General features: G+C 54.1%; 1 protein-coding gene and 1 non-coding gene across 2 annotated transcripts in view; both read right to left on the bottom strand.

Annotated features, from left to right (window-relative positions):
- Gnao1 (G protein subunit alpha o1) overlaps window positions 1-12,046 on the bottom strand; it is a 141,324-nt gene that overhangs the window by 40,428 nt on the left and 88,850 nt on the right. The gene's annotated exons all lie outside the window — the stretch shown is intronic.
- Window positions 11,616-11,689, bottom strand: Trnav-cac (transfer RNA valine (anticodon CAC)). Its single transcript has one exon. It is a non-coding gene; the product is annotated as a tRNA-Val (tRNA).

The following is a 12,046-nucleotide window of genomic DNA, read 5'->3' as shown; positions in this document are numbered from 1 at the left end:
GGGGGATTTACATTTGGGTACAGGGAGCCCATATGCTGTTCCTCAGTTAGCCTTGGACTAACCCCCAGTGGTAGATGCCTTTCCTACCAGGGGCCCAGCGCTTTCACCAGGATCCTGGAGACCTCATAAAGGAAATTTTAGGCATAGGAGGGTGGCTGCTTTTGAGTGGGGTCCCATTATCACTCTTAGATAATGTGCTCCTTGTAGGAAGAGGTCTGGGATGGCTGAAACTTCTGGAGAACTGGGGTCCCCAGAACCAACTCCTACTCTATCTTGGAGCCCCAGCCTGCTCTGTCACAGGCCAGGAGGATCTGGGAAGCACGGTGCTTTGGCTAGAGGCAGAGGGTTGCTTTCTAGTCTCCAGCAGCCCTGAGCCTTGCTGTTGGGGCCCAGCATGTTCTGGAGAGGGATGACCGCCTGGGCAGAGGTGCCTACAGGAGCCTTACTTTATGGCCTCAGTGTCTGTATGTCCCTGAGGGTAGGGACAGAAGCAGCTGGAGTGCAATCACACTGCTTAAGATACTCTGGTGAGATGGGTGAACCACTCTGCCTCTCTTCATGCAGGCGTCCTTGAGAGCAGCCTTGTGGCTGCTAGAACTCCACTGTGTATGGGAAACAAATGCTTCTCCCTTCAAAGCTGAAGGACTTTGTTTAGCTGAGCTCAATTCCGGAGCCTGTCACCCTGGCAACGGGTCTTTTGGGGATTTACATCTCATGCATCACAACAGGGGAACAGCCATTCAGCAAGTAATGGGGGTACAAAAACCCCACAACACAAAACTAGTGTGCCTCCCCCACCCCAAGAGTGCAGCCGCAGAACAAAAACCAGAATCAACAACAACAAAAATCTCCCACAAGCCCATTTGGCCTCTGCTGGCAATTAGCCAGAGAGGAATTCAAACTTAATCAAACTTTCATGTCTCCCTTGTAAAGCTCAGGAAATCAGTAATTGGTCTTATAATTGAATTTTCTGATCACGTATCAAAGGAATGGGTCCTGCCAAAGGCCAGCAATGGCCTGTCTCCAGTAAGGACAGCCAACGTCCCTAATGGAGCTCTGGGAGGTAGGGGAGGAGAACAACTGCTGGTGGGCTAAGAATAGAGCCTGTTATTTATAACCAGAGACAGGCCAGTGGCAGCCTAGCCCTGCCCTTACAGAGCGGTCTCCCCCAAACACCCTCCTCAGGACTCCCAGGTTTCTGATTGAGAAAAGAAGCTGTTGGCAATCGTAGCAAAGGGGTGGGAGATGGGGGAGCAGAAGTGGGGGCCCATGTTGGTAACAGGAGCTCTTCCAGAGCATTGGGGACAGGTAGCACCACCTGACTGGGGCAGTGGCCTGAGTAGAGAGGAAGGGCTGATTCGAGAGCCTTCTGGAACAGGAAGTGGGACACAGAGGGTAAAGGAGGAACCCAAGGATTCAACCTGCAGGCTCAGGAGGGCGGTGGTGCCTCCCATATCCGGCGGACAGCAGAAGAGGCCCACTGTGTGCAGCCCAGCGTTGCATGGGCTGGGGCTGGGTGCCAATGACCCCAGCAACAGGAGTGCCAGCAGGTACGGCTCACTCCCAGCGTGCTCTGGCTAGGTGGTAGGCCCTGAGGTGAGCTCTACCATCCTCAGCTCATTTCATTCAAAACAGCCCAAAGGGGAAAGTGGTTTACTATTTCCACTTCACACCCCAGAAAAACAAGGCTCAGAGGGCGGAGGCGAAGGACCTGCCCACTGGTGAGCTGTGGAGCTGGGACTTGGATTTAGGACTGTTTGACCTCAGAGGCTGCAAGTTCAACCTCTAGTGCCAGACACCTTCCACCTGTAGATGATGATGTCTTGCAGCCAAATAGAGATAGTTACAAAAGGTTCCCAACATTAAAATGGGAGGTGCAGGATAGAGGTAGATGTTTGGAGTGGAAAAATCAACCTTAATTAATCCACTTAAAAATGTTAATTCTAGGGCTGGGGCTGGGGATCAACGGTAGCGCACTTGCCTGGCATGTGTGAGGCACTGGGTTTTATTCTCGGCACTGCATTTACATAAATAAATAAAGGTCTATCAACACCTAAAAGAAATATTTTAAACAAATATCAATTCTAAAGATAAGCCACAGACTGAAAGAAAATACTCACAGTACATATATCTGGATCCAGGATAATTAAAATAAAAATCGTATGATTCATTAATAAGAAGACCAGCAACCGAATACAAAGAGAGAATAAAAAGTTTAAACAGATATTTCACAAAAGAAGATACACAGATGCCCAAGAGATAGATTAAAAGGTGCTAAATATCATGAGTCATCTGGGAAATGCAAATTAAAACCTCAGTGAAATGCTGCTACGTACACACTAGAATAACTAAAATGAAAAGGAACTACAATCCAAAGTCGAAGGGAGTGTAGGACACGGGGACTTACACACTGCAGGTGGTTCTGAACGGCACCCCCACTCTGGAGGCACCTGGAAGTGCCTTATGCAGTTGACACACTCTTACCATAGGACCCAGCAGCTCCATTTCTAGGTGGCCACTGAGACTCACAGAGATACATCCGCACGAGCACTCACACAGGATGGTCCAGCCCTGCTGCTCAGAGGGCAGCAGAATGGAAGCAGTGCGAACGTCTGTGTGTGGGTGACTGCATAATGATGGTCTACGGTGGGTGCAGGTTTGAAGTGGATCACTATGAAGTGCTTGGGTGTCATGGAGAGAGACACTACTGAAAATCCAGAACTGGGCAGAGGATCTGGGTGGGGCAGAGCCCGCAGACACCCACATCCATCCAGTCCATTTTTTTTTTTAAAAGCAAAATCTTCTGCAGTGGTTGGAGCACAGATGGCAGCCCCCCAGTTCTATAAGACTTGTCCTGCACAACGCACAGAGCTGGTCCCTCACCCCCAACACACTGGGAGCTTGAGGATAAAAGCAGGGGTCCTCTTAAAGTGGCCTCTTAAGTTAGTGTCAGAGCCAGACCTCACAGGGCCTGGCACAGTGGTCGGGCAGAGCAGAGCTGGGGTCAGGATGTGGCTTACTACTAGCTGGGCAGGTGACTTAACCTTTCTTGGCTTGTTTATAAAGTGGCAGTAATAACACCTATCAGGAGACTAATGACACAGTTAAATGACATGACACAATATTTCCCAACGTGAATATCTAACATGTACCGAGCACAGAGTAGGTGTCAGGTGCTGTGTTAAGCCCTGGACACAACCATGCTACATTCTGCATACAGCAGGATGGGACATGGCACCGACAAGGAAATTGGTACAGAGAGGTCACATGGCTAGAAAGCACTGGAACCACAGTTCAAACAAGGCAGTCTGGCACCTGAGCCTTTCACCCCAGGCAGTGACCCAAGACTTGTCATTCACAGATCACTTTTACTCCCCTCTATCAACAGAGCCCACACATTAGCCTTCTTTTAAGTCTATGTCAAATTGTGGGTTTGCTATGTTGGTTCTTTTTTTAAAATACACGTTATATTAGATATAATATATAAAAGTAGAAGTAGAAGGGTTATTTATGTACATCACCAAAATACATGTGCCCCACCAGAGAAACCCCGACAGTGCACAGGAGAAGCCTCAGGGCTTGCCTGGCACGTGGCACCCGGAGCACGGCTCCAGAGCTGTCGTGCTGTAGGCGTCAGAAGGCCTACGGACCTGGGGACGATCTGCCACTGCAGTTGCGGACAAGGTGGATATTCAGCTTCACTCTGTCACGTCACAGAGGAGTGACACCCTAACTGCTCAGCCACGGAAACTCAGGTGGGTCCAAAGCGAGGAGTGGGCAATGGACAAAGGTCCAGGAAATCGGGCCTCTTGCCACGCTGAGGGCAGTGCTTCAACAGCTGGCAGCAGTGTGGCTAAATTCACACCTGAGCCCTTGCCAGAGCTGGGCTGCCTGTTGACAAAACCATTTTGTCTTTTCTTCCTGAGGGCACAGCCAGGCATTTCCCAGACTCCTCTGCAATTAGGTTTGACCACGGACCAAGTTCTGGCCAAAGGAATGCAGCCTGGCCCCAGACACTTCCCTTGCAACCTCCCAAGCATTCTCCTTTCCTTGTTTACTGGCCCAGTGTCAAGAGTCCAGCAAAAGACCCTGAGCTGAGGCCGCGGGGGTTGGCAAAGCCACTGTCCACAAAGAGGAGCTGGCTGTGGGACACAGCCCTCCCTACCCCACTGCCCCAACCTGGGCTTTCACATTAGACTGGGGTAGTGGATGTAAAGGGATTCACTTTTGTGTCAAGACCAGGACTTGGATCTAGGAAACAAAGGGTCCTTGATCTGAGGGTTACCATAGAGCCGTGTAATTGGTAAAGGCCCAGGTTAGGGTGGCAGAGCACACAGGCTGTATCCTCTGTAGTTCTGACGTTCCTCGTGCTGTTCCCAGACTGCTTCCCAGGTGCAGGCATGGGAGCAGGCCTGGGCCTGGCTGTACCAAGCCTGGGCCTGGGCATTGCGTGCTCTGGGCATTGGGTGTGGGGATGTTCAATTCCATGACGGCTGCTTCTTGAGGCAGAGTATCTGAGACACAGCCAGACCTGTATGTAGGCTGAGAGGGCTGGGCAGGGACAGCCAGTAGCTGTTTCCTGGGATGAGTTGCTACGGGGGTGGAGGGGGAAGGAACCTCTCAGTTTTGGAGGAAAAATGTGCATTCTGACCCCGGGAGACAACTCAGCACACCATGGGCAATGACTGTCCATGGAGTACCTGACTACTCTGGGCCAGGCTGTGCTGGGTGCTGGGGATTGATTCCAACCGGCATCCCACAGGCCCTGGACCTGTCCTTTACAGCCTAGCAGGAGTACAGGCATTGACTAAATATTCACACTCACATTTACAAAGTGTGACAAGATCCTGAAATAGCTCCCTGGGCTCAGTGAACCAGGAAAGGACTCCAGAGGCGGCGACAGCAGAGTCTAGGTCTGTGGGGTGAGGGGGCAGGTGGAGGAGAGGAGAGCTCACACAGGGACCCTGGGGCCCAGGCTGCAGCAGGAGATGGGGCCGGGCTTCATCTACTGAGGGATGGCTGTGCAGCAGGGGATCAAACATGCGCCTTCCCCGGCTCACTTGGGCTGTCACCTGGAGCATAGAATACGGGTTGTGGGGGGGCAGAGAGGCTGTGAGGAGTCTGGGGAAGAGATTGCTTCAATTGGGGGCTTGACCAGGGCAGGGATGTTCAACCGCACTGTCTCCTCCTGCTCTGAGCCCTAAGTGCCCTGATGGTATCATGGGACACCTGTCCACGTGCTGTGGGCATTGGGTGTGGGCCAGTCAATAAATTGTACACCAACTCTTTGTGACAGTGCCCTCACCCAGCTGCCCAAAGGCCTCCCTGGCCTTCTGGGCCCAGCTCCAAGCCTGCTCTGCTTGCCCTGCTGTCTCACCCTTGTCAAGCACAGAGCTCCTGAAGTCCACCCTCCCGCTCTCCCCCCAACCCCGGAGCCTTCCGGATTGAGCAGACTGTAGCTGACAGCTTCGCACGGCTCTTCGTCTCCCCCTGCATCCCTGAGACACAGCTACCCTTGACACAAATGACACAAGCACTTGACAGTGTTTTTCTGCCTGATTTAGTGGCTTCAACTAGATGGCCTATGTGTGCCAGCTGTGGGAGAGTAAAATGTTCCACCCCAAACATATTTGTTTGGCATACTTCAAACTGCATATTTGTAGTCACAGGAGTAGCTCTGAAAAGCTGTCCTTTTGTAAAAGAAATTTATATCTGTCTATCTCAGTACGTAAAAGGCAGATGCAGACAGGGGCATTTGTGTCTGATAGCCCCATTCTGTCTGGGAGGGACCTTCCCACAGGAAGGAGACACTGGGGGTCTGACACCTGCCTAGACTGATGGGCTGGCTTGGAAGACTCCCTCTGTGGCCCAAGAGAACCTTGTTTGCTGTTCACATTCTCCAGTGCCACATACATCCCTTTCCCCGAAGTGCAAGCCTGGGTCCCTGGAGGCAGTACACCCCTCTTGGTGCTCACTTTGGTCTAGGCATGATGCCCCACTGGCCTGCTCCTGTCACCTGTCTACTGGCCGTCTGTGACCAACACGATGGAAACTTCAGAGGGAAAGTGTAAAACTTCCCAACAGTCAGCGCTGCTGCTACTACTGGGCAGGGACCTTACCCTTTTTTGCAGTCCCCTGTCTGGGGCCACAGTTTCAGGTGCACCCTGGAGCTGGCAAGGGCTCCCTCTCCTGCTGGGCAGCTGGTGCAAACTCCCTCCTCAGGTCCCCCTTCAGTTTCACGTGTTTCCCAACCTGGAGCTTGGGGTTTTCTTTCTCTTGGAAGACCTCTCTGCCTGGCAATTGTCTGAACTTAGCAATTCTGCCAGGAGAATTTATAGAACTTTCTAGAATTTAAAGAACTGAGATGGGGGTGGGGGAAGGAGAAGAGAGATTTTAGATCTGGTTCCTCAGATTTAATGGATGGAACTGTTGAGAGCCTGTTGGATAAGAGACCTGTCTGTGGTCACAGGCGAGCACAGAAGGTCAGTGTTCTCACTGCCCACTGATGACCCTCGCCTGACCGGGAACCCTGCCTGTCTCTGCCGAGTCCCGGAGGCCCCACACTGCCTATGCTCCTGCCCTTCAGGACAAATGCACAGAAGTACACTGAGGACACACTGGCCTGTGTGCTGGTCACTCACACCCGCAGGCTGGTGGCTAGTGATACACGCACAGCTGCCTCTCCCCACCTCCCGGACCCTTTCCCTGGCAGTGCCAGGCCTCAGTCTCCTCTCCCACACAGCTTGGAAGCTTCTAGTCCTGGGGCCCAAGGACGTGCTCTGGTTCTGGTACACTACGTACCCTGGAGGCAGACACTGTGGTGTTCTCTTGCCCGTGGCTGGTGTGGCCCCAGGACCAGATGACACCTTGATGGGAGCAGGTGAGGCTTTTGTTGCTCTGTGGCCCTCAGCTTCACCTGCCCTGGGGCCAGGCATGACAATGGACGGTGGCCAGCTGGAGCACAGCTGGCATCAGAGCTGCTGTGTGGCTGGCCCTTTTCCCCGTGTCTCAGCACGTGTTGGTTATCTACCCATGAACAGCTCAGTGCCCAGGCAGTGATGTTCCTGGGGGTGAAGTCGAGATGGATGATGGGGCCTGCTTCTCATTCATGGGTTAAAAGCATCCACTCCGGAGCCAGACTGCCTGGATCTGACCCGGCTCCACCATTTACTAGTGGGTGACCATGGGCTGATCCTCTCTGAACTCCAGCTCTCCTCACTGGTAGGACAAAGACAATAATAGAACCGACATACCCATCAGATCCTGTCAAGAACCACGGGCAAGAGAAGAGGATCAAATGGGTTAACCTGTGCAAAGTGCTCACAACAGCATGGGCACGCAGAGCTGCCTGGGCTGCCCCTTTCTGCCACTCCTGGAGGCAAGAAGAGTGCAGGGAGGGCAAAGGCTTAGGCAACCCTGACCCTTCGAATGCATGATGGCAGGTATTCTGGTTTAGAAATGAGGTGTCCCCCCAAAGCTCCTGTGTTGATGTGGGCACACTCAGACGTGGGGTGATTGGATCATGAGAGCTGTGATCTAATCAGTCCATCTTCATTTGCGTGGACTAAGTGGGTGGTGACTGTAGGCCTGTGGGGCCTGGCTGCAGAAAACGGGCCGTTGGGGGGGGGGGTTCCCTGGGAGGTGCATCTTCCCTGTGGCCCTCCTCCTCTCTCTGCTTCCCAGTCTGCAAGGCCTGGGCAGTTTCCCTCCACCGTGCCCTTCCTCCACAATATGCTGCTCTCCTTGGACCCCGAGCAATGGAACTGGCCCACTGTGGACTGAACCTCTGAAACTCTGAGCCAAAATAAACTTTCCCTCCTCCAAGTTGTACTTGTCAGGCATTTTGGTCACAGTGACACCAAGCCAAGAGCACTGGCCCAAACCTGAGGGCTTGTTCTTAGTCACAGGCTGATCTGTCCCCTGCAGGGCCTCAGCACTGTGGGGCCAAAGATGGCAGCAAGGGAGGCAGATGGCAGTGACCCTGCTGTCCAGCTGCCAGGGGGCTAAGGGGGCTCAGGAGGGGGACTCTGCAGCAGGAAGGCAAGGCCATTGTGGCTACTGGAGGTGGAAGTGTGGTTCTTGCTCCCCGTAGGGGAAGGATGGAGGCTCACAGAAAGGTACTCCCTGACCCAGAAACTGGAGACCTGGCTCTTGTCCTAGCTCTACTGTCACTGGATGGCATCATCTTGGGCAAGTCTCCTCACACTGTGCCTCAGTGTCCCTTTCAGTGAAAGGAAGGATGCCCTGGGAATGGTTATGTTAGGATTCCTGGGAACAAACAATTGTGTGGGGAACCCTGGGTGGGACATGTGCACAGGCCTCCTGCCTTGGCCTTCCCGGGGAGCCACACACCCTGAGGGCCATGGACGCCACATGAAGGAGCGTGGGGAAGACGCGAAGCTTCCCTGAGGAGGCAGGAGGAGAGCTGGCCTCTAAGACTGAGTGTGGCCAGAGGAAAGACCCTCTGGTGAAGCAGCCTGGACTGAGGAGCAGGCCCACCAGGACCCCTGTCCTGCAAGGGGAGGCGCCCCTCAGTGGCCAGAGGGGGTGGGGACCTGAGATTCCGATGCTCTGGCCCCGGGGAGGAGAATCACTGGGCCTTGACTAAAATGTACACCTGAAGCAAATCAACCAGATCCAGCAAGGAGACCTCGGACTACCCTGCCCACTGGGACAAACTGTTTGTCACTTGGCTCTTCCCTCCACTCAGATGCCTCCTGGCCCACGCCATGGAGAACCCACTCTCCTTGGCCTGGCGCACAGGCCTTCCACATCCAGTTCCCTCCTGCGAACGGCAGCCTTCCCTCCCCTTTCTCCCTTTGCTGCTGGCTGAAGGGGCAGATACAGCAGCCTCCTTAGCTGCCGTGGGGGCAGAGACCCTGAGTGTGACAGCGACAACAGAGAGGCCTGACCCGGTGCCACATCTGGGCTGCTCAGGAGAGACAGAAGTACGTTTTTAATCTTTGTCATGCTGCTATAACTTTGGGCTCTGCTAGAGCAGAGTAGACACTGGTATTATTTCCACTTTACAATGGAGGAACTGAGGTTCAGGATAGTGAGGAGTCTGCCTGAAGTCACAAAAGTAAAAAGCAGAGAGCCAGTTTTGCCTTGGGCCTGCCTGACTCCAAGCCCTGTGCTCTTTGCCACACCACAACTGGGCTTTCTTCAAGCATGTGCTTGTGGTTCTCCATGACGAGATGCACCAGCCCGAGCTTCCTGCTGCAGAGTGCAACCCTTGGACGTGATCCCAGGGAAGGAAGGCAGAGTCTGAAGTCAGGGACTTCGTCATTCAGGTCCACAACCACAGACTCAGGAAAGAGCAACAGAGCCTCCGCCGGGTGCCCTGGCCTCAAGGACTGTGCCCAGAGAGACACCCTGGGCCAGGAGAGCTGCCCTTCCTTTCCTAGGCCAGTCGTCACCTGGGGAACCAGCTGGTGTCGGCACCAGGAGGGACTAGGACTGCCATGGGCAGTGTGGCAGGAAGGAGAGAGGAAGGAAGACAGAGGGCGGGCAAGGAGCAGCAGGCTCCTGCAGAGCTGGAAAAGCTGGACCGAATTCCGCAGTGAGCTATTTCAGTACTGTGCCCTGGGGACTTCAGACCAGAAATATTGGGGGAGGTGAATTTGGTTGTGCAAATGATCCTGATCCACATCTTGAGAGGCCCTCAGCTGCTTTTGGGCTGAGGCCTGCCAGCACTTTTGCTGGGCCATGTAAGCTTGCTGCCTGGGCCACAGGGGTCGTGGGCACGGATGGGCAGTAACTCGTGCATGCCATGTGTGGCCCAGCATGCTATTCTGCAGGCGCTCCCTCCCGTGGCTATTTGATCATGAAAATACGTAACTCACCTATGATTTACAACTGAGGAAACTGAGGCCAGGAGTGAGCTCAGAAGGGGTGGGAGTCAGGGCTGAGCAGGAGGCAGTGGCTGTGGATACACTGTCTGGAGGTGGTTTTCCCCAAGGATGCCCAGTGCAGGGAGGCCAGGACTGCCACTGTCCTAGGGCCTGGGGGTCCGTCTGCCTTGGTTGTGGGCAGCAGGCCTCTATCTGCTCATCAGACATCTGCTGGGCTTAGCATGCTCTGTGCCAGGCAGTGTGCCTGGAGGGTTCGTGGTCCCTCAGGGTCACGTGACACAGGAAGGCTCCACGTCTGGTGGACTGTGGGCATACCCGAAGCGAGGCCCAGTTCTCTCTGGACTGATGGTACCTCTCTTGATCCCTGGACACCTGCAATGGCCTCTCAGCTCACCTCTCTGCCGCACTCCTGCTGTCTATCTATCCACTGTCCCCACAGCCACAGTAGGACTTCCCAAAGGCAAGCCATGCTTCAGACTAGCTTCAAGCCTCCAGTGGTTTCCTGCTGAGCTGGGAACAAAGCCAAAATGCCTTCCATACCTAGAAGCTCTCCTGCCTGCGTCCTCTTCCTGTGTCGTCTCTTGCCACTGTCCCTCCTTGACCTTTGGGTTCCACCAACACTGGACCTTGCGCTCAGTTGGGGTTCCCCATGTCAAAGTCTTTGTGTGTGTGTTTTTTCGCCTGCCTGAAACATTCTCCCTCCGATCACTCCTTGTTTGTCTCATTAATGCGCCAGGCCCTTCTGCTTTCTGTCAGATGCCTTGTCCTCAGCACAGGCCAGCCCAGGCCCATGTCAGGAGACTCAGCTCCCTGGAACTCCGCAGCACTGTGCACCTGCGCTCCAGCTGAGCTCCAGGCTGGCACACACCTGCTCACGATTGCTCCCAGGCTGCCCAGTGTTTACCATGCTGTTGGCCACACAAGACCCAACACATCTATCTATCTATCTATCTTGAGTCACAGAGCTGCAGTGGTCCTCATAAAAATGAACACAGCAGCTGACATTTCAGGAGCCTCTGCTCTGTGCCACGCACCACGCTAAGTGCCTCCCTCCCCACCCCAACACTGGGACACCCTTCCTTGGGCAGAACCGTCTCCACCCTTCCCAGACGGTCATGCAGTCTTATCTGCTGCTCTTCTCCTTTCCTTGTCCCTTTCCTCTCTCTGTGAGCCCTCCTGTTCTCTCCTTGTCTCCACCTCTTTGGGTGTCTCTCCTAGGCCTTGCTGGGTCTGGTTCAGTGGTAGCTCCCCTCAGCCTCACCTCTGCAGAGTCAGCAAGGGGGCAGGCCTGTGGCGTGCCCTATCTCCCAGCCTGGAACTAGAACCCACGGGTGATTTTTGGGAGGAGATGGCACCACATCCTTGACCTGCAGGAGCTAAGATGCCTTGACACTGACCTTTTACCTGGTTTGAAAACTGTCACACTCTGGTGTCGAGTCCTGGCCCCTACCACATACGGTAGAACTGGTAAGAAGGGGCAGGTAACGGGCACTTTGCTTGTTCTCACCTTGTGTGATCTCTTGGCCCTAAAGACCCTGTGCGTAGGTATTATTATTACTGTCTACCTTTGAGATGAGGAAGGTGAGCCATGTGACTAGACTAAAGTGCAATGGCTGGCAAAGAGCAGGGCCAGGGTTCAAAGTCCTGTCTCCTGACCCCAAAGCCTGACTCTCACCCATGCTGAACTGCCTCACCTCCCTGGGCACAGCCCTCTGGAATTCTGCCTCTAAAATGAGGTCCCAAAAGGCTCATTTTTTTTTTTTAATGGTGCTGGGGATTGAACCCAGGGCCTTGTGCATGTGAGGCAAGCACTCTACCAACTGAGCTACATCCCAGCCCCCAACAGTTCATCTCGAAGGCCCCTGCTGGCTCAGCAGCTGGAAAGACCAGAATCTTCTGGTGGAGACCTCTCTTGACACTGGCCCACCTCCCTCCTCATCTCCAACTTTCCCAAAGGTCCCCAGGGAAAGGTGAGATGAACTGGGTGATGGGAGGGTACTGTGTGTCCACATCCCCTGCCACCTGGGGTCCTCTGGCTGCCCATCACAGGAACAGCAGCACTGGCTGACCCTGCACCACTGCCATATGAATCGCCTCCTCCACAGAACGAACAGCTGGCAGGGCCAAAGTCAAGGAGAGTGGGGGATGGCTTGTGGTGGGTGGCCTGCCCAGCATCCATTTCTTTCTGATTC

The sequence above is a fragment of the Marmota flaviventris genome, chromosome 18, assembly GCF_047511675.1.
Source record: "Marmota flaviventris isolate mMarFla1 chromosome 18, mMarFla1.hap1, whole genome shotgun sequence".
Taxonomy (NCBI): Eukaryota; Metazoa; Chordata; class Mammalia; order Rodentia; family Sciuridae; genus Marmota; species Marmota flaviventris.
The sequence above is the reverse complement of the archived record's forward strand: the minus strand, read 5'-3'. Positions and strand labels throughout refer to the sequence as shown.